At 43.6% G+C, this 24,491-nt stretch overlaps 9 non-coding genes across 9 annotated transcripts; all 9 read left to right on the forward strand.

The window, feature by feature from the left end:
• The first annotated feature begins 4,378 nt into the window (after nucleotides 1-4,378).
• trnav-aac (transfer RNA valine (anticodon AAC)) lies at nucleotides 4,379-4,451 on the forward strand. The gene has a single exon. It is a non-coding gene; the product is annotated as a tRNA-Val (tRNA).
• A 2,657-nt stretch (nucleotides 4,452-7,108) lies between these two features.
• On the forward strand, nucleotides 7,109-7,181 carry trnav-aac (transfer RNA valine (anticodon AAC)). The gene has a single exon. It is a non-coding gene; the product is annotated as a tRNA-Val (tRNA).
• A 2,673-nt stretch (nucleotides 7,182-9,854) lies between these two features.
• On the forward strand, nucleotides 9,855-9,927 carry trnav-aac (transfer RNA valine (anticodon AAC)). The gene has a single exon. It is a non-coding gene; the product is annotated as a tRNA-Val (tRNA).
• Nucleotides 9,928-12,600: 2,673 nt separating this feature from the next.
• trnav-aac (transfer RNA valine (anticodon AAC)) lies at nucleotides 12,601-12,673 on the forward strand. Its single transcript has one exon. It is a non-coding gene; the product is annotated as a tRNA-Val (tRNA).
• Nucleotides 12,674-15,340: 2,667 nt separating this feature from the next.
• Nucleotides 15,341-15,413, forward strand: trnav-aac (transfer RNA valine (anticodon AAC)). Its single transcript has one exon. It is a non-coding gene; the product is annotated as a tRNA-Val (tRNA).
• A 1,536-nt stretch (nucleotides 15,414-16,949) lies between these two features.
• Nucleotides 16,950-17,022, forward strand: trnam-cau (transfer RNA methionine (anticodon CAU)). Its single transcript has one exon. It is a non-coding gene; the product is annotated as a tRNA-Met (tRNA).
• A 1,518-nt stretch (nucleotides 17,023-18,540) lies between these two features.
• On the forward strand, nucleotides 18,541-18,613 carry trnav-cac (transfer RNA valine (anticodon CAC)). The gene has a single exon. It is a non-coding gene; the product is annotated as a tRNA-Val (tRNA).
• Nucleotides 18,614-21,289: 2,676 nt separating this feature from the next.
• On the forward strand, nucleotides 21,290-21,362 carry trnav-aac (transfer RNA valine (anticodon AAC)). The gene has a single exon. It is a non-coding gene; the product is annotated as a tRNA-Val (tRNA).
• Nucleotides 21,363-24,033: 2,671 nt separating this feature from the next.
• trnav-aac (transfer RNA valine (anticodon AAC)) lies at nucleotides 24,034-24,106 on the forward strand. The gene has a single exon. It is a non-coding gene; the product is annotated as a tRNA-Val (tRNA).
• Nucleotides 24,107-24,491: the final 385 nt, after the last annotated feature.

The raw sequence follows: 24,491 nt of genomic DNA on the forward strand, positions 1-24,491 counted from the left end.
TCGTGCACCCGAATCTTCTGAATCAGATACCTCTCGTTTGCCGACTGAATCCATGTCCCTTTCAATATTCTGCTGACACGCACACTATTAAATGTGCCATTAACTTATAGAATCAAAGAATAAGGGAATGGTTGCAGCCCGTCGAGCCCATGCCAATTCTCAACAAGTCTCACTCCCCTGTCATTTGCCCACAGCTGTGCAATTTTTTTCATTCGGAGACTTATCCAACTCCGTTTTGAAAGATAAGATTGAGTCTGAATCTACCGCCCTTTGGAGCAGTGTATTCCAGATTCTAACCACTTGCTGAGGAATGGCCACTCCTGTTCGTATGTATAAAGGCAGAGAAACACGGGATCAATTCCTGCCACACTCACAACCTTGCTAAATATCGCACCGTCATTCTATTCTCGTGACACAAGCTCCAGAAGTGTAGTCCAGCTGTTGAGGTTAAAGCTCTGGTTATGTTCCCAACAATGTTAATGTCACAGCGTTTCCGTAGTGTAGTGGTTATTATGCTAGCCTCACAAGCGAAAGGTCCCCGGTTCGAAACCGGGTGGAATCATTATGCAAACGTGTTCAATTTATGATTAGATAAAATTAAATCATTCATATTAGTGGTTCAATATTAACAGAGTGCAGTGTCTCACGATGCTGGTCCATTTGCTGATTTCTCTCTGCAGTTGTGTTCACACTCAAATTCTACACAGTGTCTCTCACTCCCTCCCGTTTCCAGCCCTGTCGCTGGAGAAACCATATCTCAAAGCTACACATTCCGTGCATTCAGGTCAGCTATGAGAGATTATTAAAGGATCCTGCCACGCCACCACGCTTCACAACAGAAAATTAAAGCCACAAACAAACCCATCGACTAATCGCTCTTCCCTAGCTCCAGAGTGAGTGAGGGCGGGACAAGCCCTAACTTCCGCTCCCACACTCTCCATCAGCCGCTGCCGGCGGAAAGCGGAGAATGCAGCATCAAACAGCGGTTTTCCGCCCTTCACTGGGCTGCAAAATGCCACCGTTCGAGACAACGCTCCCCGTACACCGAACAGCAGCCTCATAAGATGTTTTATCTCAGCTTCCTCAGTTCGAGCCCCAGCTTGCACGAACACTTCTTCACTGGAAACACCATTAATTATCTGATTGCCACGTTTTGCATCATGAAAGTAATCCTAACCGATAATTATATAATCATAGAGGTTTACAGCATGGAAGGAGTCATTTAAGCCCATCGTATCTGCACCGGCCAACAAATGCCCAGTTTTAGGTGTGTACCCCTGCACCTTATTGCATTTCATGTGCACATCTAAGAACTTGTTAAATGTGCTGAGGGTTTCTGCCTGCACCACACTTTCAGGCAGTGAGTTTGAGACCCCCACAAACATCTGCATGCAGAATGTTCACTTCAAATCCCCTTTAACCCTTACACTAATTACTTTGAAATTATGCAGCCTGGTTGTTGACCACTCCACTATGTGAAATAGACCCTTTTAATCAACAATATCTAGGCCCCTCCTATTTTTATACACCTCAATGCTGTCGCCCATCAGCCTCCTCTGTTCCAAGGAAAACAAACCCATCCTATCCAATCTGTCCTCATAGCAAAGTTGCTCCACTCCCGGCAACATCTACGTAAATATCCTCTGTACTCTCTCCAGCGTATTCACGTTCTTCCTTCAATGCGGTGACCAGAACTGCACACAGTACTCCAGCTGTGGCCTAACCAGAATTTTATACAGTTCTAGCATAACCCACTTGCTGTTCTGTTCCTTGCTTCTGCCAATAGAAACATAGAAACATAGAAAATATGTGCAGGAGTAGGCCATTCGGCCCTTCTAGCCTGCACCGCCATTCAATGCGTTCATAGCTGGACATGCAACTTCAGTACCCCATTCCTGATTTCTCACCATACCCCTTGATTCCCCTAGTAGTAAGGACTTCATCTAACTCCTTTTTGAATATATTTAGTGAATTGGCCTCAACAACTTTCTGTGGTAGAGAATTCCACAGGTTCACCACTCTCTGGGTGAAGAAATTCCTCCTCATCTCGGTCCTAAATGGCTTCCCCCTTATCCTCAGACTGTGTCCCCTGGTTCTGGTCTTCCCCAACATTGGGAACATTCTTCCTGCATCTAACCTGTCTAAACCCGTCAAATTTTAAACGTTTCTATGAGGTCCCCTCTCATTCTTCTGAACTCCAGTGAATACAAGCCCAGTTGATCCAGTCTTTCTTGATAGGTCAGTCCCGCCATCCCGGGAATCAGTCTGGTGAACCTTCGCTGCACTCCCTCAATAGCAAGAATGTCCTTCCTCTGGTTAGGAGACCAAAACTGTACACAATACTCCAGGTGTGGCCTCACCAAGGCCCTGTACAATTGTAGCAACACCTCCCTGCCCTTGTACTCAAATCCCCTCGCTATGAAGGCCAACATGCCATTTGCTTTCTTAACCGCCTGCTGTACCTGCATGCCAACCTTCAATGACTGATGTACCACGACACCCAGGTCTCTTTGCACCTGCCCTTTTCCTAATCTGTCACCATTCAGATAATAGTCTGTCTCTCTGTTTTTACCAACAAAGTGGATAACCTCACATTTATCCACATTATACTTCATCTGCCATGCATTTGCCCACTCACCTAAACTATCCAAGTCGCTCTGCAGCCTCATAGAACCCTCCTTGCAGCTCACACTGCCACCCAACTTAGTGTCATCCGCAAATTTGGAGATGCTACATTTAATCCCCTCGTCTAAATCATTAATGTACAGTATAAACAGCTGGGGCCCCAGCACAGAACCTTGCGGTACCCCACTAGCCACTGCCTGCCATTCTGAAAAGTCCCCATTTACTCCTACTCTTTGCTTCCTGTCTGACAACCAGTTCTCAATCAATGTCAGCACACTACCCCCAATCCCATGTGCTTTAACAAATGCAACCATTCCATATGACTTCTTAACCAACTTTTCCAACGGGCCAGCTACCTTCAGGGATCTGTGGACAAGCAATCCCAGTTACCTTTGTTCCTCTACACTTCTCAATGTCATACCAGTTGATGTGTATTCCCTTTCCTTGTTAGCCCTCCACAAATGCGCGATCTCTCACATCTCTGGATTAAATTGCATTTGCCACTGCTCTACCCCCTTATCAGTTGATTGACATCTTCCTGGAGTCTCCAGCTTTCCTCTTCATTATCAACCACACTGCCTATTTTAATAACACCTGAAAACTTCGTAATCATAACACCTATATTCAAGTTTCGATCATTGATAAATACCATAAAAAGCAATGGATCTGGCACTGAAATCTGTGAAACCCCACTGGAAATATCCTTCCAGTCACAAAAACACCCATCAAACATTACCCTTTGCTTCCTGCCTCTGAGCCAAATTTGGATCCAATTTGCCACTTCGCCCTGAATCACATGGGCTTTTACTTAGAAAATGCATAATCATTAAATGTTATCCTGCCTTCATGGGAAAACATAATTAATTGACTGATGATCTTCATTTGACCAGCTAAAGAAATGTTAACTGAAGGAGAGTCCTTAATTGAATAACTTACCTGTGCTCTGCACTTTACCTCTGAATCCATAAACCATTTTGGACACTGTGCTTTAGAAGTCTGCTTCAAAATGTTCCTTGTGGTAACATGTACATGGGACGTTGGAAACAGTGAGATAGACTGTAGTGCAAGGGACTGGTTATTGTGAAACAGCAAAGAAAATATACATTCTGGAAGAATACCATCGAAAAGAAGTGTGGCCCTAACAGCCAAAAAGAAGATGAAGTGCTGAGCACTTTTCCGCAAAAAATTATTTTCCCAAACATTTCTCTGACCGAATCTTCACAAAACAAAAATGATGCTTTTAAAGTCATTAAACCCGAATTTTCGTGCACACGAATCTTCTGAATCAGATGCCTCTCGTTGTGCCGACTGAATCCATGTCCCTTTCAATATTCTGCTGACATGCACACTATTAAATGTGACACTAACTTATACAATCAAAGAATAAGGGAATGGTTGCAGCCCGTCGAGCCCATGCCAACTCTCAACAAGTCTCAGTCCCTTGTCATTTACCCACAGCTGTGCAATTTTTTTCATTCGGATACTTATCCAACTCCGTTTTGATAGATAAGATTGAGTCTGACTCCACCGCCCTTTAGAGCAGTCTATTCCAGATTCTAACCACTTGCTGAGGAATGGCCACTCCTGTTCCTATGTATAAAGGCAGAGAAACACGGGATCAATTCCTGCCACACTCACAACCTTGCTAAATACAGCACCGTCATTCTATTCTCGTGACACAAGCTCCAGAAGTGTCGTCCAGCTGTTGAGGTTAAAGCTCTGGTTATGTTCCCAACAATATTACTGCCACAGCGTTTCCGTAGTGTAGTGGTTATTACGTTCGCCTAACACGCGAAAAGTCCCCGGTTCGAAACCGGGCGGAAACATTATGCAAACGTGTTCAATTAATGATAAGAAAAAATTAAATCATTCATATTAGTGGTTCAATGTTAACAGAGTGCAGTGTCTCACGATGCTGTTCGATTTGCTGATTTCTCTCTGCAGTTCTGTTCACACTCAAATTCTACACAGTGTCTCTCACTCACTCCCGTTTCCAGCCCTGACGCTGGAGAAACCATATCTCATTGCTGCACATTCCGTGCATTCAGGTCAGCTGTGAGAGATTATTAAAGGATCCTGCCACGCCACCACGCTTCACAACAGAAAATTAAAGCCACAAACAAACCCATCGACTAATCGCTCTTCCCCAGCTCCAGAGTGAGTGAGGGCGGGACAAGCCCTAACTTCCGCTCCCACACTCTCCAATCAGCCGCTGCCGGCGGAAAGCGGAGAATGCAGCTTGAAACAGCGGTTTACCGCCCTTCACTGGGCTGCAAAATGCCACCGTTCGAGACAACGCTCCCCGTACACCGAACAGCAGACTCAGAAAATGCTTCATCTCAGCTTCCTCAGTTCGAGCCCCAGCTTGCACGAACACTTCTTCACTGGAAACACCATTAATTATCTGATTGCCACGTTTTGCATCATGAAAGTAATCCTAAGCGATAATTATATAATCATAGAGGTTTACAGCATGGAAGGAGTCATTTAAGCCCATCGTATCTGCACCGGCCAACAAATGCCCAGTTTCAGGAGTGCACCCCTGCATCTTATTGCATTTCATGTGCACATCTCAGAACTTGTTAACTGTGCTGAGGGTTTCTGCCTGCACCACACTTTCAGGCAGTGAGTTTGAGACCCCCACAATCATCTGCATGCAGAATGTTCACTTCAAATCCCCTTTAACCCTTACACTAATTACTTTTAAATTACGAAGCCTGGTTGTTGACCACTCCACTATGTGAAATAGACCCTTTTAATCAACAATATCTAGGCCCCTCCTATTTTTATACACCTCATGCTGTCGCCCATCAGCCTCCTCTGTTCCAAGGAAAACAAACCCATCCTATCCAATCTGTCCTCATAGCAAAGTTGCTCCACTCCCGACAACATCTACGTAAATCTCCTCTGTACCCTCTCCAGCGTATTCACGTCCTTCCTTCAATGCGGTGACTAGAACTGCACGCAGTACTCCAGCTGTGGCTTAACCAGAATTTTATACAGTTCGAGCATAACCCACTTGCTGTTCTGTTCCTTGCTTCTGCCAATAAATGCAACCATTCAATATGACTGCTTAACCAACTTTTCCAACTGGCCAGCTACTTTCAGGGATCTGTGGACATGCAATCCCAGTTACCTTTGTTCCTCTACACTTCTCAATGTCATACCAGTTGATGTGTATTCCCTTTCCTTGTTAGCCCTCCACAAATGCGCGATCTCTCACATCTCTGGATTAAATTCAATTTGCCACTGCTCTACCCCCTTATCAGTTGATTGATATCTTCATGGAGTCTCCAGCTTTCTTCTTCATTATCAACCACACTGCCTATTTTAATAACACCTGAAAACTTCGAAATCATAACACCTATATTCAAGTTTAGATCATTGATAAATACCATAAAAAGCAATGGATCTGGCACTGAAAACTGCGGAACCCCACTGGAAACATCCTTCCAGTCACAAAAACACCCATCAAACATTACCCTTTGCTTCCTGCCTCTGAGCCAAACTTGGATCCAATTTGCCACTTCGCCCTGAATGACATGGGCTTTTACTTAGAAAATGCATAATCATTCAATATTATCCTGCCTTCATGGGAAATCATCATTAATTGACTGATGATCTTCATTTGCACAACTAAAGAAATGTTAACTGAAGGAGAGTCCTAAATTGAATAACTTATCTGTACTCTGCACTTTACCTCTGAATCCATAAACCATTTTAGTCTGCTTCAAAATGTTCATTGCTCGTAACATGTACATCGGACGTTGGAAACAGTGAGATAGACTGTAGTGCAAGGGACTGGTTATTGTGAAACAGCAAAGAAAATATACATTCTGGAAGAATACCATCGGAAAGAAGTGTGACACTAACAGCCAAAAAGAAGATGAAGTGCTGAGCCCTTTTCAGCAAAAAATTCATTTCCCAAACATTTCTCTGACCGAATCTTCACAAAACAAAAATGATGCTTTTAAAGTCTTTAAACCCGAATTTTCGTGCACCCGAATCTTCTGAATCAGATGCCTCTCGTTGTGCCGACTGAATCCATGTCCCTTTCAATATTCTGCTGACATGCACACTATTAAATGTGCCACTAACTTATAGAATCAAAGAATAAGGGAATGGTTGCAGCCCGTCGAGTCCATGCCAACTCTCAACAAGTCTCACTCCCCTGTCATTTACCCACAGCTGTGCAATTTTTTTCATTCGGATACTTATCCAACTCCGTTTTGAAAGATAAGATTGAGTCTGACTCCACCGCCCTTTAGAGAAGTGTATTCCAGATTCTAACCACTTGGTGAGGAATGGCCACTCCTGTTCCTATGTATAAAGGCAGAGAAACACGGGATCAATTCCTGCCACACTCACAACCTTGCTAAATATAGCACCGTCATTCTATTCTCGTGACACAAGCTCCAGAAGTGTAGTCCATATGTTGAGGTTAAAGCTCTGGTTATGTTCCCAACAATGTTACTGCCACAGCGTTTCCGTAGTGTAGTGGTTATCACGTTTGCCTAACACGCGAAAGGTCCCCGGTTCGAAACCGGGCGGAAACATTATGCAAACGTGTTCAATTCATGATAAGATAAAATTAAATCATTCATATTAGTGGTTCAATGTTAACAGAGTGCAGTGTCTCACGATGCTGTTCCATTTGCTGATTTCTCTCTACAGTTCTGTTCACACTCAAATTCTACACAGTGTCTCTCACTCCCTCCCGTTTCCAGCCCTGACGCTGGAGAAACCATATCTCAAAGCTGCACATTCCGTGCATTCAGGTCAGCTGTGAGAGATTATTAAAGGATCCTGCCACGCCACCACGCTTCACAACAGAAAATTAAAGCCACAAACAAACCTATCGACTAATCGCTCTTCCTCAGCTCCAGAGTGAGTGAGGGCGGGACAAGCCCTAACTTCCACTCCCACACTCTCCAATCAGCCGCTGCCGGCAGAAAGCGGAGAATGCAGCATCAAACAGCGGTTTACCGCCCTTCACTGGGCTGCAAAATGCCACCGTTCCAGACAACGCTCCCCGTGCTCCGAACAGCAGCCTCATAAGATGCTTCATCTCAGCTTCCTGAGTTCGAGCCCCAGCTTGCACGAACACTTCTTCACTGGAAACAGCATTAATTATCTGATTGCCACGTTTTGCATCATGAAAGTAATCCTAACCGATAATTATATAATCATAGAGGTTTACAGCATGGAAGGAGTCATTTACGCCCATCGTATCTGCACCGGCCAACAAATGCCCAGTTTTAGGTGTGTACCCCTGCACCTTATTGCATTTCATGTGCACATCTAAGAACTGGTTAAATGTGGTGAGGGTTTCTGCCTGCACCACACTTTCAGGCAGTGAGTTTGAGACCCCCACAAACATCTGCATGCAGAATGTTCACTTCAAATCCCCTTTAACCCTTACACTAATTACTTTTAAATTATGCAGCCTGGTTGTTGACCACTCCACTATGTGAAATAGACCCTTTTAATCAACAATATCGAGGCCCGTCCTATTTTTATACACCTCAATGCGGTCGCCCATCAGCCTCCTCTGTTCCAAGGAAAACAAACCCATCCTATCCAATCTGTCCTCATAGCAAAGTTGCTCCACTCCCGGCAACATCTACGTAAATCTCCTCTGTACCCTCTCCAGCGTATTCACGTTCTTGCATCAATGCGGTGACCAGAACTGCATGCAGTACTCCAGCTGTGGCCTAACCAGAATTTTATACAGTTCTAGCATAAACCACTTGCTTTTCTGTTCCTTGCTTCTGCCAATAAATGCAACCATTCCATATGAATTTTTCATCAACTTTTCCAACTGGCCAGCTACCTTCAGGGATCTGTGGACAAGCAATCCCAGTTACCTTTGTTTCTCTACACTTATCAATGTCATACCAGTTGATGTGTATTCCCTTTCCTTGTTAGCCCTCCACAAATGCGCGATCTCTCACATCTCTGGATTAAATTCAATTTGCCACTGCTCTACCCCCTTATCAGTTGATTGATATCTTCCTGGAGTCTCCAGCTTTCTTCTTCATTATCAACCACACTGCCTATTTTAATAACACCTGAAAACTTCGTAATCATAACACTTATATTCAAGTTGAGATCATTGATAAATACCATAAAAAGCAATGGATCTGGCACTGAAAACTGTGGAACCCCACTGGAAACATGCTTCCAGTCACAAAAACACCCATCAAACATTACCCTTTAATCCTGCCTGTGAGCCAAATTTGGATCCAATTTGCCACTTCGCCCTGAATCACATGGGCTTTTACTTAGAAAATGCATAATCATTAAATGTTATCCTGCCTTCATGGGAAAACATCATTAATTGACTGATGATCTTCATTTGCACAACTAAAGAAATGTTAACTGAAGGAGAGTCCTTAATTGAATAACTTATCTGTGCTCTGCACTTTAGCTCTGAATCCATAAACCATTTTGGACACTGTGCTTTAGAAGTCTGCTTCAAAATGTTCATTGCTGGTAACATGTATATGAGACGTTGGAAACAGTGAGATAGACTGTAGTGCAAGGGACTGGTTATTGTGAAACAGCAAAGAAAATATACATTCTGGAAGAATACCATCGAAAAGAAGTGTGGCCCTAACAGCCAAAAAGAAGATGAAGTGCTGAGCCCTTTTCAGCAAAAAATTATTTTTCAAACATTTCTCTGACCGAATCTTCACAAAAGAAAAATGATGCTTTTAAAGTCATTAAACCCGAATTTTCGTGCACCCGAATCTTCTGAATCAGATGCCTCTCGTTGTGCCGACTGAATCCATGTCCCTTTCAATATTCTGCTGACATGCACACTATTAAATGTGCCACTAACTTATAGAATCAAAGAATAAGGGAATGGATGCAGCCCGTCGAGCCCATGCCAACTCTCAACAAGTCTCACTCCCCTGTCATTTACCCACAGCTGTGCAATTTTTTTCATTCGGATACTTATCCAACTCCGTTTTGAAAGATAAGATTGAGTCTGACTCCACCGCCCTTTAGAGAAGTGTATTCCAGATTCTAACCACTTGCTGAGGAATGGCCACTCCTGTTCCTATGTATAAAGGCAGAGAAACACGGGATCAATTCCTGCCACACTCACAACCTTGCTAAATATAGCACCGTTATTCTATTCTCGTGACACAAGCTCCAGAAGTGTAGTCCAGCTGTTGAGGTTAAAGCTCTGGTTATGTTCCCAACAATGTTACTGCCACAGCGTTTCCGTAGTGTAGTGGTTATCACGTTCGCTTAACACGCGAAAGGTCCCCGGTTCGAAACCGGGCGGAAACATTATGCTAACGTGTTCAATTAATGATAAGATAAAATTAAATCATTCACATTCGTGGTTCAATGTTAACAGAGTGCAGTGTCTCACGATGCTGTTCCATTTGCTGATTTCTCTCTGCAGTTCTGTTCACACTCAAATTCTACACAGTGTCCCTCACTCCCTCCCGTTTCCAGCCCTGACGCTGCAGAAACCATATCTCAAAGCTGCACATTCCGTGCATTCAGGTCAGCTGTGAGAGATTATTGAAGCATCCTGCCACGCCACCACGCTTCACAACTAAAATTAAAGCCACAAACAAACCCATCGACTAATCGCTCTTCCCCAGCTCCAGCGTGAGTGAGGGCGGGACAAGCCCTAACTTCCGCTCCCACACTCTCCAATCAGCCGCTGCCGGCGGAAAGCGGAGAATGCAGCATCAAACAGCGGTTTATTGCCCTTCACCGGGCTGCAAAATGCCACCGTTCGAGACAACGCTCCCCGTGCTCCCAACAACAGCCTCACAAGATGCTTGATCTCAGCTTCCTGAGTTCGAGCCCCAGCTTGCACGAACACTTCTTCAGTGGAAACAGCATTAATTATCTGATTGCCACGTTTTGCATCATGAAAGTAATCCTAACCGATAATTATATAATCATAGAGGTTTACAGCATGGAAGGAGTCATTTAAGCCCATCGTATCTGCACCGGCCAACAAATGCCCAGTTTTTGGTGTGCACCCCTGCACCTTATTGCATTTCATGTGCACATCTAAGAACTTGTTAAATGTGGTGAGGGTTTCTGCCTGCACCACACTTTCAGGCAGTGAGTTTGAAACCCCCACAAACATCTGCATGCAGAATGTTCACTTCAAATCCCCTTTAACCCTTACACTAATTACTTTTAAATTATGCAGCCTGGTTGTTGACCACTCCACTATGTGAAATAGACCCTTTTAATCAACAATATCTAGGCCTCTCCTATTTTTATACACCTCAATGCGGTCGCCCATCAGCCTCCTCTGTTCCAAGGAAAACAAACCCATCCTATCCAATCTGTCCTTTTAGCAAAGTTGCTCCACTCCCGGCAACATCTACGTAAATCTCCTCTTTCCCCTCTCCAGCGTATTCACGTTCTTCCTTCAATGCGGTGACCAGAACTGCACGCAGTACTCCAGCTGTGGCCTAACCAGAATTTTATACAGTTCTAGCACAACCCACTTGCTGTTCTGTTCCTTGCTTCTGCCAATAAATGCAAACATTCCATATGACTTCTTAATCAACTTTTCCAACTGGTCAGTTACCTTCAGGGATCTGTGGACAAGCAATCCCAGTTACCTTTGTTCCTCTACACTTCTCAATGTCATACCAGTTGATGTGTATTCCCTTTCCTTGTTAGCCCTCCACAAATGCGCGATCTCTCACATCTCTGGTCTAAATTCAATTTGCCACTGCTCTACCCCCTTATCAGTTGATTGATATATTCCTGGAGTCTCCAGCTTTCTTCTTCATTATCAACCACACTGCCTATTTTAATAACACCTGAAAACTTCGTAATCATAACACTTATATTCAAGTTGAGATCATTGATAAATACCATAAAAAGCAATGGATCTGGCACTGAAAACTGTGGAACCCCACTGGAAACATCCTTCCAGTCACAAAAACACCCATCAAACATTACCCTTTGCTTCCTGCCTGTGAGCCAAATTTGGATCCAATTTGCCACTTCGCCCTGAATCACATGGGCTTTTACTTAGAAAATGCATAATCATTAAATGTTATCCTGCCTTCATGGGAAAACATCATTAATTGACTGATGATCTTCATTTGCACAACTAAAGAAATGTTAACTGAAGGAGAGTCCTTAATTGAATAACTTATCTGTGCTCTGCACTTTAGCTCTGAATCCATAAACCATTTTGGACACTGTGCTTTAGAAGTCTGCTTCAAAATGTTCATTGCTGGTAACATGTATATGAGACGTTGGAAACAGTGAGATAGACTGTAGTGCAAGGGACTGGTTATTGTGAAACAGCAAAGAAAATATACATTCTGTAAGAATACCATCGAAAAGAAGTGTGGCCCTAACAGCCAAAAAGAAGATGAAGTGCTGAGCCATTTTCAGCAAAAAATTCTTTTTCAAACATTTCTCTGACCGAATCTTCACAAAAGAAAAATGATGCTTTTAAAGTCATTAAACCCGAATTTTCGTGCACCCGAATCTTCTGAATCAGATGCCTCTCGTTGTGCCGACTGAATCCATGTCCCTTTCAATATTCTGCTGACATGCACACTATTAAATGTGCCACTAACTTATAGAATCAAAGAATAAGGGAATGGATGCAGCCCGTCGAGCCCATGCCAACTCTCAACAAGTCTCACTCCCCTGTCATTTACCCACAGCTGTGCAATTTTTTTCATTCGGATACTTATCCAACTCCGTTTTGAAAGATAAGATTGAGTCTGACTCCACCGCCCTTTAGAGAAGTGTATTCCAGATTCTAACCACTTGCTGAGGAATGGCCACTCCTGTTCCTATGTATAAAGGCAGAGAAACACGGGATCAATTCCTGCCACACTCACAACCTTGCTAAATATAGCACCGTTATTCTATTCTCGTGACACAAGCTCCAGAAGTGTAGTCCAGCTGTTGAGGTTAAAGCTCTGGTTATGTTCCCAACAATGTTACTGCCACAGCGTTTCCGTAGTGTAGTGGTTATCACGTTCGCCTAACACGCGAAAGGTCCCCGGTTCGAAACCGGGCGGAAACATTATGCAAACGTGTTCAATTCATGATAAGATAAAATTAAATCATTCAGATTCGTGGTTCAATGTTAACAGAGTGCAGTGTCTCACGATGCTGTTCCATTTGCTGATTTCTCTCTACAGTTCTGTTCACACTCAAATTCTGCACAGTGTCTCTCACTCCCTCCCGTTTCCAGCCCTGACGCTGGAGAAACCATATCTCAAAGCTGCACATTCCGAGCATTCAGGTCAGCTGTGAGAGATTATTAAAGCATCCTGCCACGCCACCACGCTTCACAACAGAAAATTAAAGCCACAAACAAACCCATCGACTAATCGCTCTTCCCCAGCTCCAGCGTGAGTGAGGGCGGGACAAGCCCGAACTTCCGCTCCCACACTCTCCAATCAGCCGCTGCCGGCGGAAAGCGGCGAATGCAGCATCAAACAGCGGTTTACCGCCCTTCACCGGGCTGCAAAATGCCACCGTTCGAGACAACGCTCCCCGTGCTCCCAACAACAGCCTCACAAGATGCTTGATCTCAGCTTCTTGAGTTCGAGCCCCAGCTTGCACGAACACTTCTTCAGTGGAAACAGCATTAATTATCTGAATTTTGCATCATGAAAGTAATCCTAACCGATAATTATATAATCATAGAGGTTTACAGCATGGAAGGAGTCATTTAAGCCCATCGTATCTGCACCGGCCAACAAATGCCCAGTTTTTGGTGTGCACCCCTGCACCTTATTGCATTTCATGTGCACATCTAAGAACTGGTTAAATGTGGTGAGGGTTTCTGCCTGCACCACACTTTCAGGCAGTGAGTTTGAGACCCCCACAAACATCTGCATGCAGAATGTTCACTTCAAATCCCCTTTAACCCTTACACTAATTACTTTTAAATTATGCAGCCTGGTTGTTGACCACTCCACTATGTGAAATAGACCCTTTTAATCAACAATATCTAGGCCCCTCCTATTTTTATACACCTCAATGCGGTCGCCCATCAGCCTCCTCTGTTCCAAGGAAAACAAACCCATCCTATCCAATCTGTCCTCATAGCAAAGTTGCTCCACTCCCGGCAACATCTACGTAAATCTCCTCTGTACCCTCTCCAGCGTATTCACGTTCTTACATCAATGCGGTGACCAGAACTGCACGCAGTACTCCAGCTGTGGCCTAACCAGAATTTTATACAGTTCTAGCATAACCCACTTGCTTTTCTGTTCCTTGCTTCTGCCAATAAATGCAACCATTCCATATGAATTTTTCATCAACTTTTCCAACTGGCCAGCTACCTTCAGGGATCTGTGGACAAGCAATCCCAGTTACCTTTGTTTCTCTACACTTATCAATGTCATACCAGTTGATGTGTATTCCCTTTCCTTGTTAGCCCTCCACAAATGCGCGATCTCTCACATCTCTGGATTAAATTCAATTTGCCACTGCTCTACCCCCTTATCAGTTGATGGATATCTTCCTGATGTCTCCAGCTTTCTTCTTCATTATCAAAAACACTGCCTATTTTAATAACACCTGAAAACTTCGTAATCATAATACTTATATTCAAGTTTAGATCATTGATAAATACCATGAAAAGCAATGGATCTGGCACTGAAAACTGTGGAACCACACTGGAAACATCCTTCCAGTCACAAAAACACCCATCAGACATTACCCTTTGCTTCCTGCCTCTGAGCCAAATTTGGATCCAATTTGCCACTTCGCCCTGAATCACATGGGCTTTTACTTAAAAAATGCATAATCATTAAATGTTATACTGCCTTCATGGGAAAACATCATTAATTGACTGATGATCTTCATTTGCACAACTAAAGAAATGTTAACTGAAGGAGAGTCCTTAATTGAATAACTTATCTGTGCTCTGCACTTTACCTCTGAATCCATAAACCATTTTGGACACTGTACTTTAGAAGTCTGCTTCAAAATGTTCATTGCTGGTAACATGTACATGAGACGTTGGAAACAGTGAGATAGACTGCAGTGCAAGGGATTGGTTATTGTGAAACAGCAAAGAAAATATACATTCTGGAAGAATACCATCGAAAAGAAGTGTGGCCCTAACAGCCAAAAAGAATATGAAGTGCTGAGCCCTTTTCAGCAAAAAATTATTTTTCAAACATTTCTCTGACCGAATCTTCACAAAAGAAAAATGATGCTTTTAAAGTCATTAAACCCGAATTTTCATGCACCGGAATCTTCTGAATCAGATGCCTCTCGTTGTGCCGACTGAATCCATGTCCCTTTCAATATTCTGCTGACGTGCACACTATTAAATGTGCCACTAACTTATAGAATCAAAGAATAAGGGAATGGATGCAGCCCGTCGAGCCCATGCCAACTCTCAACAAATCTCACGCACCTGTCATTTACACACAGCTGTGCAATTTTTTTCATTCGGATACTTATCCAACTCCGTTTTGAAAGATAAGATTGAGTCTGACTCCACCGCCATTTAGAGCAATGTATTCCAGATTCTAACCACTTGCTGAGGAATGGCCACTCCTGTTCCTATGTATAAAGGCAGAGAAACACGGGATCAATTCCTGCCACACTCACAACCTTGCTTAATGCAGCACCGTTATTCGATTCTCGTGACACAAGCTCCAGAAGTGTAGTCCAGCTGTTGAGGTTAAAGCTCTGGTTATGTTCCCAACAATGTTACTGCAACAGCGTTTCCGTAGTGTAGTGGTTATCACGTTCGCCTAACACGTGAAAGGTCCCCGGTTCGAAACCGGGTGGAAACATTATGCAAACGTGTTCAATTAATGATTAGATAAAATTAAATCATTCATATTAGTGGTTCAATATTAACAGAGTGCAGTGTCTCACGATGCTGTTCCATTTGCTGATTTCTCTCCACAGTTCTGTTCACACTCAAATTTACACAGTGTCTCTCACTCCCTCCCGTTTCCAGCCCTGACGCTGGAGAAACCATATCTCAAAGCTGCACATTCCGTGCATTCAGGTCAGCTGTGAGAGATTATTAAAGGATGCTGCCACGCCACCACGCTTCACAACAGAAAATTGAAGCCACAAACAAACCCATCGACTAATCGCTCTTCCCCAGCTCCAGAGTGAGTGAGGGCGGGACAAGCCCTATCGTCCGCTCCCACACTCTCCAATCAGCCGCTGCCGGCGGAAAGCGGAGAATGCAGCATCAAGCAGCGGTTTACCACCCTTCACTGGGCTGCAAAATGCCACCGTTCGAGACAACGCTCCCCGTGCTCCGAACAGCAGCCTCATAAGATGCTTCATCTCAGCTTCCTGAGTTCGAGCCCCAGCTTGCACGAACACTTCTTCACTGGAAACAGCATTAATTATCTGATTGCCACGTTTTGCATCATGAAAGTAATCCTAACCGATAATTATATAATCATAGAGGTTTACAGCATGGAAGGAGTCATTTAAGCCCATCGTATCTGCACCGGCCAACAAATGCCCAGTTTTAGGTGTGTACCCCTGCACCTTATTGCATTTCATGTGCACATCTAAGAACTTGTTAAATGTGGTGAGGGTTTCTGCCTGCTTCAAAATGTTCATTGCTGGTAACATGTACATGGGAAGTTGGAAACAGTGAGATAGACTGTAGTGCAAGGGACTGATTATTGTGAAACAGCAAAGAAAATATACATTCTGGAAGAATACCATCGAAAAGAAGTGTGACCCTAACAGCCAAAAAGAAGATGAAGTGCTGGGTCCTTTTCAGCAAAAAATTCTTTTCCCAAACATTTCTCTGACCGAATCTTCACAAAACAAAAATGATGCTTTTAAAGTCATTAAATCCGAATTTTCGTGCACCCGAATCTTCTGAATCAGATGCCTCTCGTTGTGCCTACTGAATCCATGTCCCTTTCAATATTCTGCTGAAATGCACACTATTAAATGTGCCACTAACGTATACAATCAAAGAATAAGGGAATGGTTGCAGCCCGTCGAGCCCATGCCAACTCTCAACAAGTCTCACTCCCCTGTCATTTACCCACAGCTGTGCAATTTTTTGCATTCGGATACTTATCCAACTCCGTTTTAAAAGATAAGTTTGAGTCTGACTCCACCGCCCTTTAGAGCAGTGTATTCCAGATTGTAACCACTTGCTGAGGAATGGCCACTCCTGTTCCTATGTATAAAGGCAGAGAAACACGTGATCAATTCCTGCCACACTCACAACCTTGCTAAATATCGCACCGTTATTCTATTCTCGTGACACAAGCTCCAGAAGTGTAGTCCAGCTGTTGAGGTTAAAGCTCTGGTTATGTTCCCAACAATGTTAGTGCCGCAGCGTTTCCGTAGTGTAGTGGTTATCATGTTCGCCTCATACGCGAAAGGTCCCCGGTTCGAAACCGGGTGGAAACATTATGCAAAAGTGTTCAATTAATGATTAGATAAAATTAAATCATTCATATTAGTGGTTCAATATTAACAGAGTGCAGTGTCTCACGATGCTGTTCCATTTGATGATTTCTCTCTACAGTTCTGTTCACACTCAAATTCTACACAGTGTCTCTCACTCCCTCCCGTTTCCAGCCCTGACGCTGGAGAAACCATATCTCAAAGCTGCACATTCCGTGCATTCAGGTCAGCTGTGAGAGATTATTAAAGGATCCTGCCACGCCACCACGCTTCACACCAGAAAATTAAAGCCACAAACAAACCCATCGACTAATCGCTCTTCCCCAGCTCCAGAGTGAGTGAGGGCGGGACAAGCCCTAACTTCCGCTCCCACACTCTCCAATCAGCCGCTGCCGGCGGAAAGCGGAGAATGCAGCATCAAACAGCGGTTTACCGCCCTTCACTGGGCTGCAAAATGCCACCGTTCGAGACAACGCTACCCGGACACCGAACAGCAGACTCATAAGATGCTTCATCTCAGCTACCTGAGTTCGAGCCCCAGCTTGCACGAACACTTCTTCACTGGAAACACCATTAATTATCTGATTGCCACGTTTTGCATCATGAAAGTAATCCTAACCGATAATTATATAATCATAGAGGTTTACAGCATGGAAGGAGTCATTTAAGCCCATCGTATCTGCACCGGCCAACAAATGCCCTGCACCTTATTGCATTTCATGTGCACATCTAAGAACTTGTTAAATGTGGTGAGGGTTTCTGTCTGCTTCAAAATGTTCATTGCTGGTAACATGTACATGGGACTTTGGAAACAGTGAGATACACTGTAGTGCAAGGGACTGTTTATTGTGAAACAGCAAAGAAAATATACATTCTGGAAGAATACCATCGAAAAGAAGTGTGACCCTAACAGCCAAAAAGAAGATGAAGTGCTGAGTCCTTTTCAACAAAAAATTATTTTCCCAAACATTTCTCTGACCGAATCTTCACAAAACAAAAATGATGCTTTTAAAGTCATTAAACCGGAATTTTCGTGCACCCGTATCTTCTGAATCAGATGCCTCTCGTTGTGCCGACTGAATCCATGTCCCTTTTAATATTCTGCTGACATGCACACTATTAAATGTGCCACTAACTTACACAATCAAAGAATAAGGGAATGGTTGCAGTCCGTCGAGCCCATGCCAAATCTCAACAAGTCTCACTCCTCTGTCATTTACGCACAGCTGTGCAATTTTTTGCATTCGGATACTTATCCAACTCCGTTTTAAAAGATAAGATTGAGTCTGACTCCACCGCCCTTTAGAGCAGTGTATTCCAGATTCTAACCACTTGCTGAGGAATGGCCACTCCTGTTCCTATGTATAAAGGCAGAGAAACACGGGATCAATTCCTGCCACACTCACAACCTTGCTAAATTTCGCACCGTCATTCTATTCTCGTGACACAAGCTCCAGAAGTGCAGTCCAGCTGTTGAGGTTAAAGCTCTGGTTATGTTCCCAACGATGTTAATGCAGCAGAGTTTCAGTAGTGTAGTGGTTATCACGTTCGCCTCACACGCGAAAGTTTCCCGGTTCGAAACCGGGTGGAAACATTATGCAAACGTGTTCAATTAATGATTAGATAAAATTAAATCATTCATATTAGTGGTTCAATATTAACAGAGTGCAGTGTCTCACGATGCTGTTCCATTTGATGATTTCTCTCTACAGTTCTGTTCACACTCAAATTCTACACAGTGTCTCTCACTCCCTCCCGATTCCAGCCCTGACGCTGGAGAAACCATATCTCAAAGCTGCACATTCCGTGCATTCAGGTCAGCTGTGAGAGATTATTAAAGGATCCTGCCACGCCACCACGCTTCACAACAGAAAATTAAAGCCACAAACAAACCCATCGACTAATCGCTCTTCCACAGCTCCAGAGTGAGTGAGGGCGAGACAAGCCCTAACTTCCGCTCCCACACTCTCCAATCAGCCGCTGCCGGCGGAAAGCGGAGAATGCAGCATCAAACAACGGTTTGCCGCCCTTCACTGGGCTGCAAAATGCCACCGTTCGAGACAACGCTCTCCGTACACCAAACAGCAGCCTCATAAGATGCTTCATCTCAGCTTCCTGAGTTCGAGCCCCAGCTTGCACGAACACTTCTTCCCTGGAAACACCATTAATTATCTGATTGCCACGTTTTGCATCATGAAAGTAATCCTAACCGATAATTATATAATCATAGAGGTTTACAGCATGGAAGGAGTCATTTAAGCCCATCGTATCTGCACCGGCCAACAAATGTCCAGTTTTAGGTGTGTCCCCCTGCACCTTATTGCATTTCATGTGCACATCTCAGAACTTGTTAAATGTGGTGAGGGTTTCTGCCTGCACCACACTTTCAGGCAGTGAGTTTGAGACCCCCACAAACATCTGCATGCAGAATGTTCACTTCAAATCCCCTTTAACCCTTACACTAATTACTTTTGAATTATGCAGCCTGGTTGTTGACCACTCCACTATGTGAAATAGACCCATTTAATCAACAATATCTAGGCCCCTCCTTTTTATATACACCTTAATGCTGTCGCCCATCAGCCTCCTCTGTTCCAAGGAAAACAAACCCATCCTATCCAATCTGTCCTCATAGCAAAGTTGCTCCACTCCCGGCAACATCTACGTAAATCTCCTCTGTACCCTCTCCAGCGTATTCACGTCCTTCGTTCAATGCGGTGACTAGAACTGTACGCAGTACTCCAGCTGTGGCCTAACCAGAATTTTATACAGTTCTAGCAAAACCCACTTGCTGTTCTGTTCCTTGCTTCTGCCAATAAATGCAACCATTCCATATGACTTCTTAACCAACTTTTCCAACTGACCAGCTACCTTCAGGGATCTGTGGACAAGCAATCCCAGTTACCTTTGTTCCTCTACACTTCTCAATGTCATACCAGTTGATGTGTATTCCCTTTCCTTGTTAGCCCTCCACAAATGCGCGATCTCTCACATCTCTGGATTAAATTCCATTTGCCACTGCTCTACCCCCTAATCAGTTGATTGATATCTTCCTGGATTCTCCAGCTTTCTTCTTCATTATCAATCACACTGCCTATTTTAATAACACCTGAAAACTTCGTAATTATAACACCTATATTCAAGTTTAGTTCATTGATAAATACCATAAAAAGCAATGGATCTGGCACTGAAAACTGTGGAACCCCAGTGGAAACATCCTTCCAGTCACAAAAACACCCATCAAACATTACCCTTTGCTTCCTGCCTCTGAGCCAAATTTGGATCCAATTTGCCACTTCGCCCTGAATCACATGGGCTTTTACTTAGAAAATGCATAATCATTAAATGTTATCCTGCCTTCATGGGAAAACATCATTTATTGACTGATGATCTTCATTTGCACAACTAAAGAAATGTTAACTGAAGTGGAGTCCTTAATTGAATAACTTAGCTGTGCTCTGCACTTTACCTCTGAATCCATAAACCATTTTGGACACTGTGCTTTAGAAGTCTGCTTCAAAATGTTCATTGCTGGTAACATGTACATGAGACGTTCGAAACAGTGAGATAGACTGTAGTGCAAGGGACTGCTTATTGTGAAACAGCAAAGAAAATATGCATTCTGGAATAATAACATCGAAAAGAAGTGTGGCCCTAACAGCCAAAAAGAAGATGAAGTGCTGAGCCCTTCTCAGCAAAAAATTATTTTCCCAAACATTTCTCTGACCGAATGTTCACAAAACAAAAATGATGCTTTTAAAGTCATTAAACCCGAATTTTCGTGCACCCGAATCTTCTGAATCAGATGCCTCTCGTTGTGCCGACTGAATCCATGTCCCTTTCAATATTCTGCTGACATGCACACTATTAAATGTGCCACTAACTTATAGAATCAAAGAATAAGGGAATGGATGCAGCCCGTCGAGCCCATGCCAACTCTCAACAAGTCTCACTCCCCTGTCATTTACCCACAGCTGTGCAATTTTTTTCATTCGGATACTTATCCAACTCCGTTTTGAAAGATAAGATTGAGTCTGACTCCACCGCCCTTTAGAGAAGTGTATTCCAGATTCTAACCACTTGCTGAGGAATGGCCACTCCTGTTCCTATGTATAAAGGCAGAGAAACACGGGATCAATTCCTGCCACACTCACAACCTTGCTAAGTATAGCACCGTTATTCTATTCTCGTGACACAAGCTCCAGAAGTGTAGTCCAGCTGTTGAGGTTAAAGCTCTGGTTATGTTCCCAACAATGTTTACTGCCACAGTGTTTCTGTAGTGTAGTGGTTATCACGTTCGCCTAACACGCGAAAAGTCCCCGGTTCGAAACCGGGCGGAAACATTATGCAAACGTGTTCAATTAATGATAAGATAAAATTAAATCATTCATATTAGTGGTTCAATGTTAACAGAGTGCAGTGTCTCACGATGCTGTTCCATTTGCTGATTTCTCTCTACAGTTCTGTTCACACTCAAATTCTACACAGTGTCTCTCACTCCCTCCCGTTTACAGCCCTGACGCTGGAGGAACCATATCAAAAAGCTGCACATTCCGTGCATTCAGGTCAGCTGTGAGAGATTATTAAAGGATCCTGCCACGCCACCACGCTTCACAACAGAAAATTAAAGCCACAAACAAACCCATCGACTAATCGCTCTTCCTCAGCTCCAGAGTGAGTGAGGGCGGGACAAGCCCTAACTTCCGCTCCCACACTCTCCAATCAGCCGCTGCCGGCGGAAAGCGGAGAATGCAGCATCAAACAGCGGTTTACCGCCCTTCACTGGGCTGCAAAATGCCACCGTTCGAGACAACGCTCCCCGTACACCGAACAGCAGCCTCATAAGATGCTTCATCTCAGCTTCCTGAGTTCGAGCCCCAGCTTGCACGTACACTTGTTCACTGGAAACAGCATTAATTATCTGATTGCCACGTTTTGCATCATGAAAGTAATCCTAACCGATAATTATATAATCATAGAGGTTTACAGCATGGAAGGAGTCATTTACGCCCATCGTATCTGCACCGGCCAACAAATGCCCAGTTTTAGATGTGTACCCCTGCACCTTATTGCATTTCATGTGCACATCTAAGAACTGGTTAAATGTGGTGAGGGTTTCTGCCTGCACCACACTTTCAGGCAGTGAGTTTGAGACCCCCACAAACATCTGCATGCAGAATGTTCACTTCAAATCCCCTTTAACCCTTACACTAATTACTTTTAAATTATGCAGCCTGGTTGTTGACCACTCCACTATGTGAAATAGACCCTTTTAATCAACAATATCTAGGCCACTCCTATTTTTATACACCTCAATGCGGTCGCCCATCAGGCTCCTCTGTTCCAAGGAAAACAAACCCATCCTATCCAATCTGTCCTCAAAGCAAAGTTGCTCCACTCCCGGCAACATCTACGTAAATCTCCTCTGTACCCTCTCCAGCGTATTCACGTTCTTCCTTCAATGCGGTGACCAGAACTGCACGCAGTACTCCAGCAGTAACCAGAATTTTATACAGTTCTAGCATAACCCACTTGCTGTTCTCTTCCTTGCTTCTGCCAATAAATGCAACCATTCCATATGACTTCTTAACCAACTTTTCCAACTGGCCAGCTACCTTCAGGGATCTGTGGACAAGCAATCCCAGTTACCTTTGTTCCTCTACACTTCTCAATGTCATACCAGTTGATGTGTATTCCCTTTCCTTGTTAGCCCTCCACACAAATGCGCGATCTCTCACATTTCTGGTTTAAATTCAATTTGCCACTGCTCTACCCCCTTATCAGTTGATTGATATCTTCCTGGAGTCTCCAGCTTTCTTCTTCATTATCAACCACACTGCCTATTTTAATAACACCTGAAAACTTCGTAATCATAACACTTATATTCAAGTTTAGATCATTGATAAATACCATAAAAAGCAATGGATCTAGCACTGAAAACTGTGGAACCCCACTGGAAACATCCTTCCAATCACAAAAACACCCATCAAACATTACCCTTTGCTTCCTGCCTGTGAGCCAAATTTGGATCCAATTTGCCACTGCGCCCTGAATCACATGGGCTTTTACTTAGAAAATGCATAATCATTAAATGTTATCCTGCCTTCATGGGAAAACATCATTAATTGACTGATGATCTTCATTTGCACAACTAAAGAAATGTTAACTGAAGGAGAGTCCTTAATTGAATAACTTATCTGTGCTCTGCACTTTAGCTCTGAATCCATAAACCATTTTGGACACTGTGCTTTAGAAGTCTGCTTCAAAATGTTCATTGCTGGTAACATGTACATGAGACGTTGGAAACAGTGAGATAGACTGTAGTGCAAGGGACTGGTTATTGTGAAACAGCAAAGAAAATATACATTCTGGAAGAATACCATCGAAAAGAAGTGTGGCCCGAACAGCCAAAAAGAAGATGAAGTGCTGAGCCCTTTTCAGCAAAAATTTATTTTTCAAACATTTCTCTGACCGAATCTTCATAAAAGAAAAATGATGCTTTTAAAGTCATTAATCCCGAATTTTCGTGCACCCGAATCTTCTGAATCAGATGCCTCTCGTTGTGTCGACTGAATCCATGTCCCTTTCAATATTCTGCTGACATGCACACTATTAAATGTGCCACTAACTTATAGAATCAAAGAATAAGGGAATGGATGCAGCCCGTCGAGCCCATGCCAACTCTCAACAAGTCTCACTCCCCTGTCATTTACCCACAGCTGTGCAATTTTTTTCATTCGGATACTTATCCAACTCCGTTTTGAAAGATAAGATTGAGTCTGACTCCACCGCCCTTTAGAGAAGTGTATTCCAGATTCTAACCACTTGCTGAGGAATGGCCACTCCTGTTCCTATGTATAAAGGCAGAGAAACACGGGATCAATTCCTGCCACACTCACAACCTTGCTAAATATAGCACCGTTATTCTATTCTCGTGACACAATCTCGAGAAGTGTAGTCCAGCTGTTGAGGTTAAAGCTCTGGTTATGTTCCCAAGAATTTTACTGGCACAGCGTTTCTGTAGTGTAGTGGTTATCATGTTCGCCTAACACGCGAAAAGTCCCCGGTTTGAAACCGGGCGGAAACATTATGCAAACGTGTTCAATTAATGATAAGATAAAATTAAATCATTCATATTAGTGGTTCAATGTTAACAGAGTGCAGTGTCTCACGATGCTGTTCCATTTGCTGATTTCTCTCGACAGTTCTGTTCACACTCAAATTCGACACAGTGTCTCTCACTCCCTCCCGTTTACAGCCCTGACGCTGGAGAAACCATATCTCAAAGCTGCACATTCCGTGCATTCAGGTCAGCTGTGAGAGATTATTAAAGGATCCTGCCACGCCACCACGCTTCACAACAGAAAATTAAAGCCACAAACAAACCCATCGACTAATCGCTCTTCCTCAGCTCCAGAGTGAGTGAGGGCGGGACAAGCCCTAACTTCCGCTCCCACACTCTCCAATCAGCC

Source organism: Pristiophorus japonicus, chromosome 3 (genome assembly GCF_044704955.1).
Source record: "Pristiophorus japonicus isolate sPriJap1 chromosome 3, sPriJap1.hap1, whole genome shotgun sequence".
NCBI classification, from domain to species: Eukaryota; Metazoa; Chordata; class Chondrichthyes; family Pristiophoridae; genus Pristiophorus; species Pristiophorus japonicus.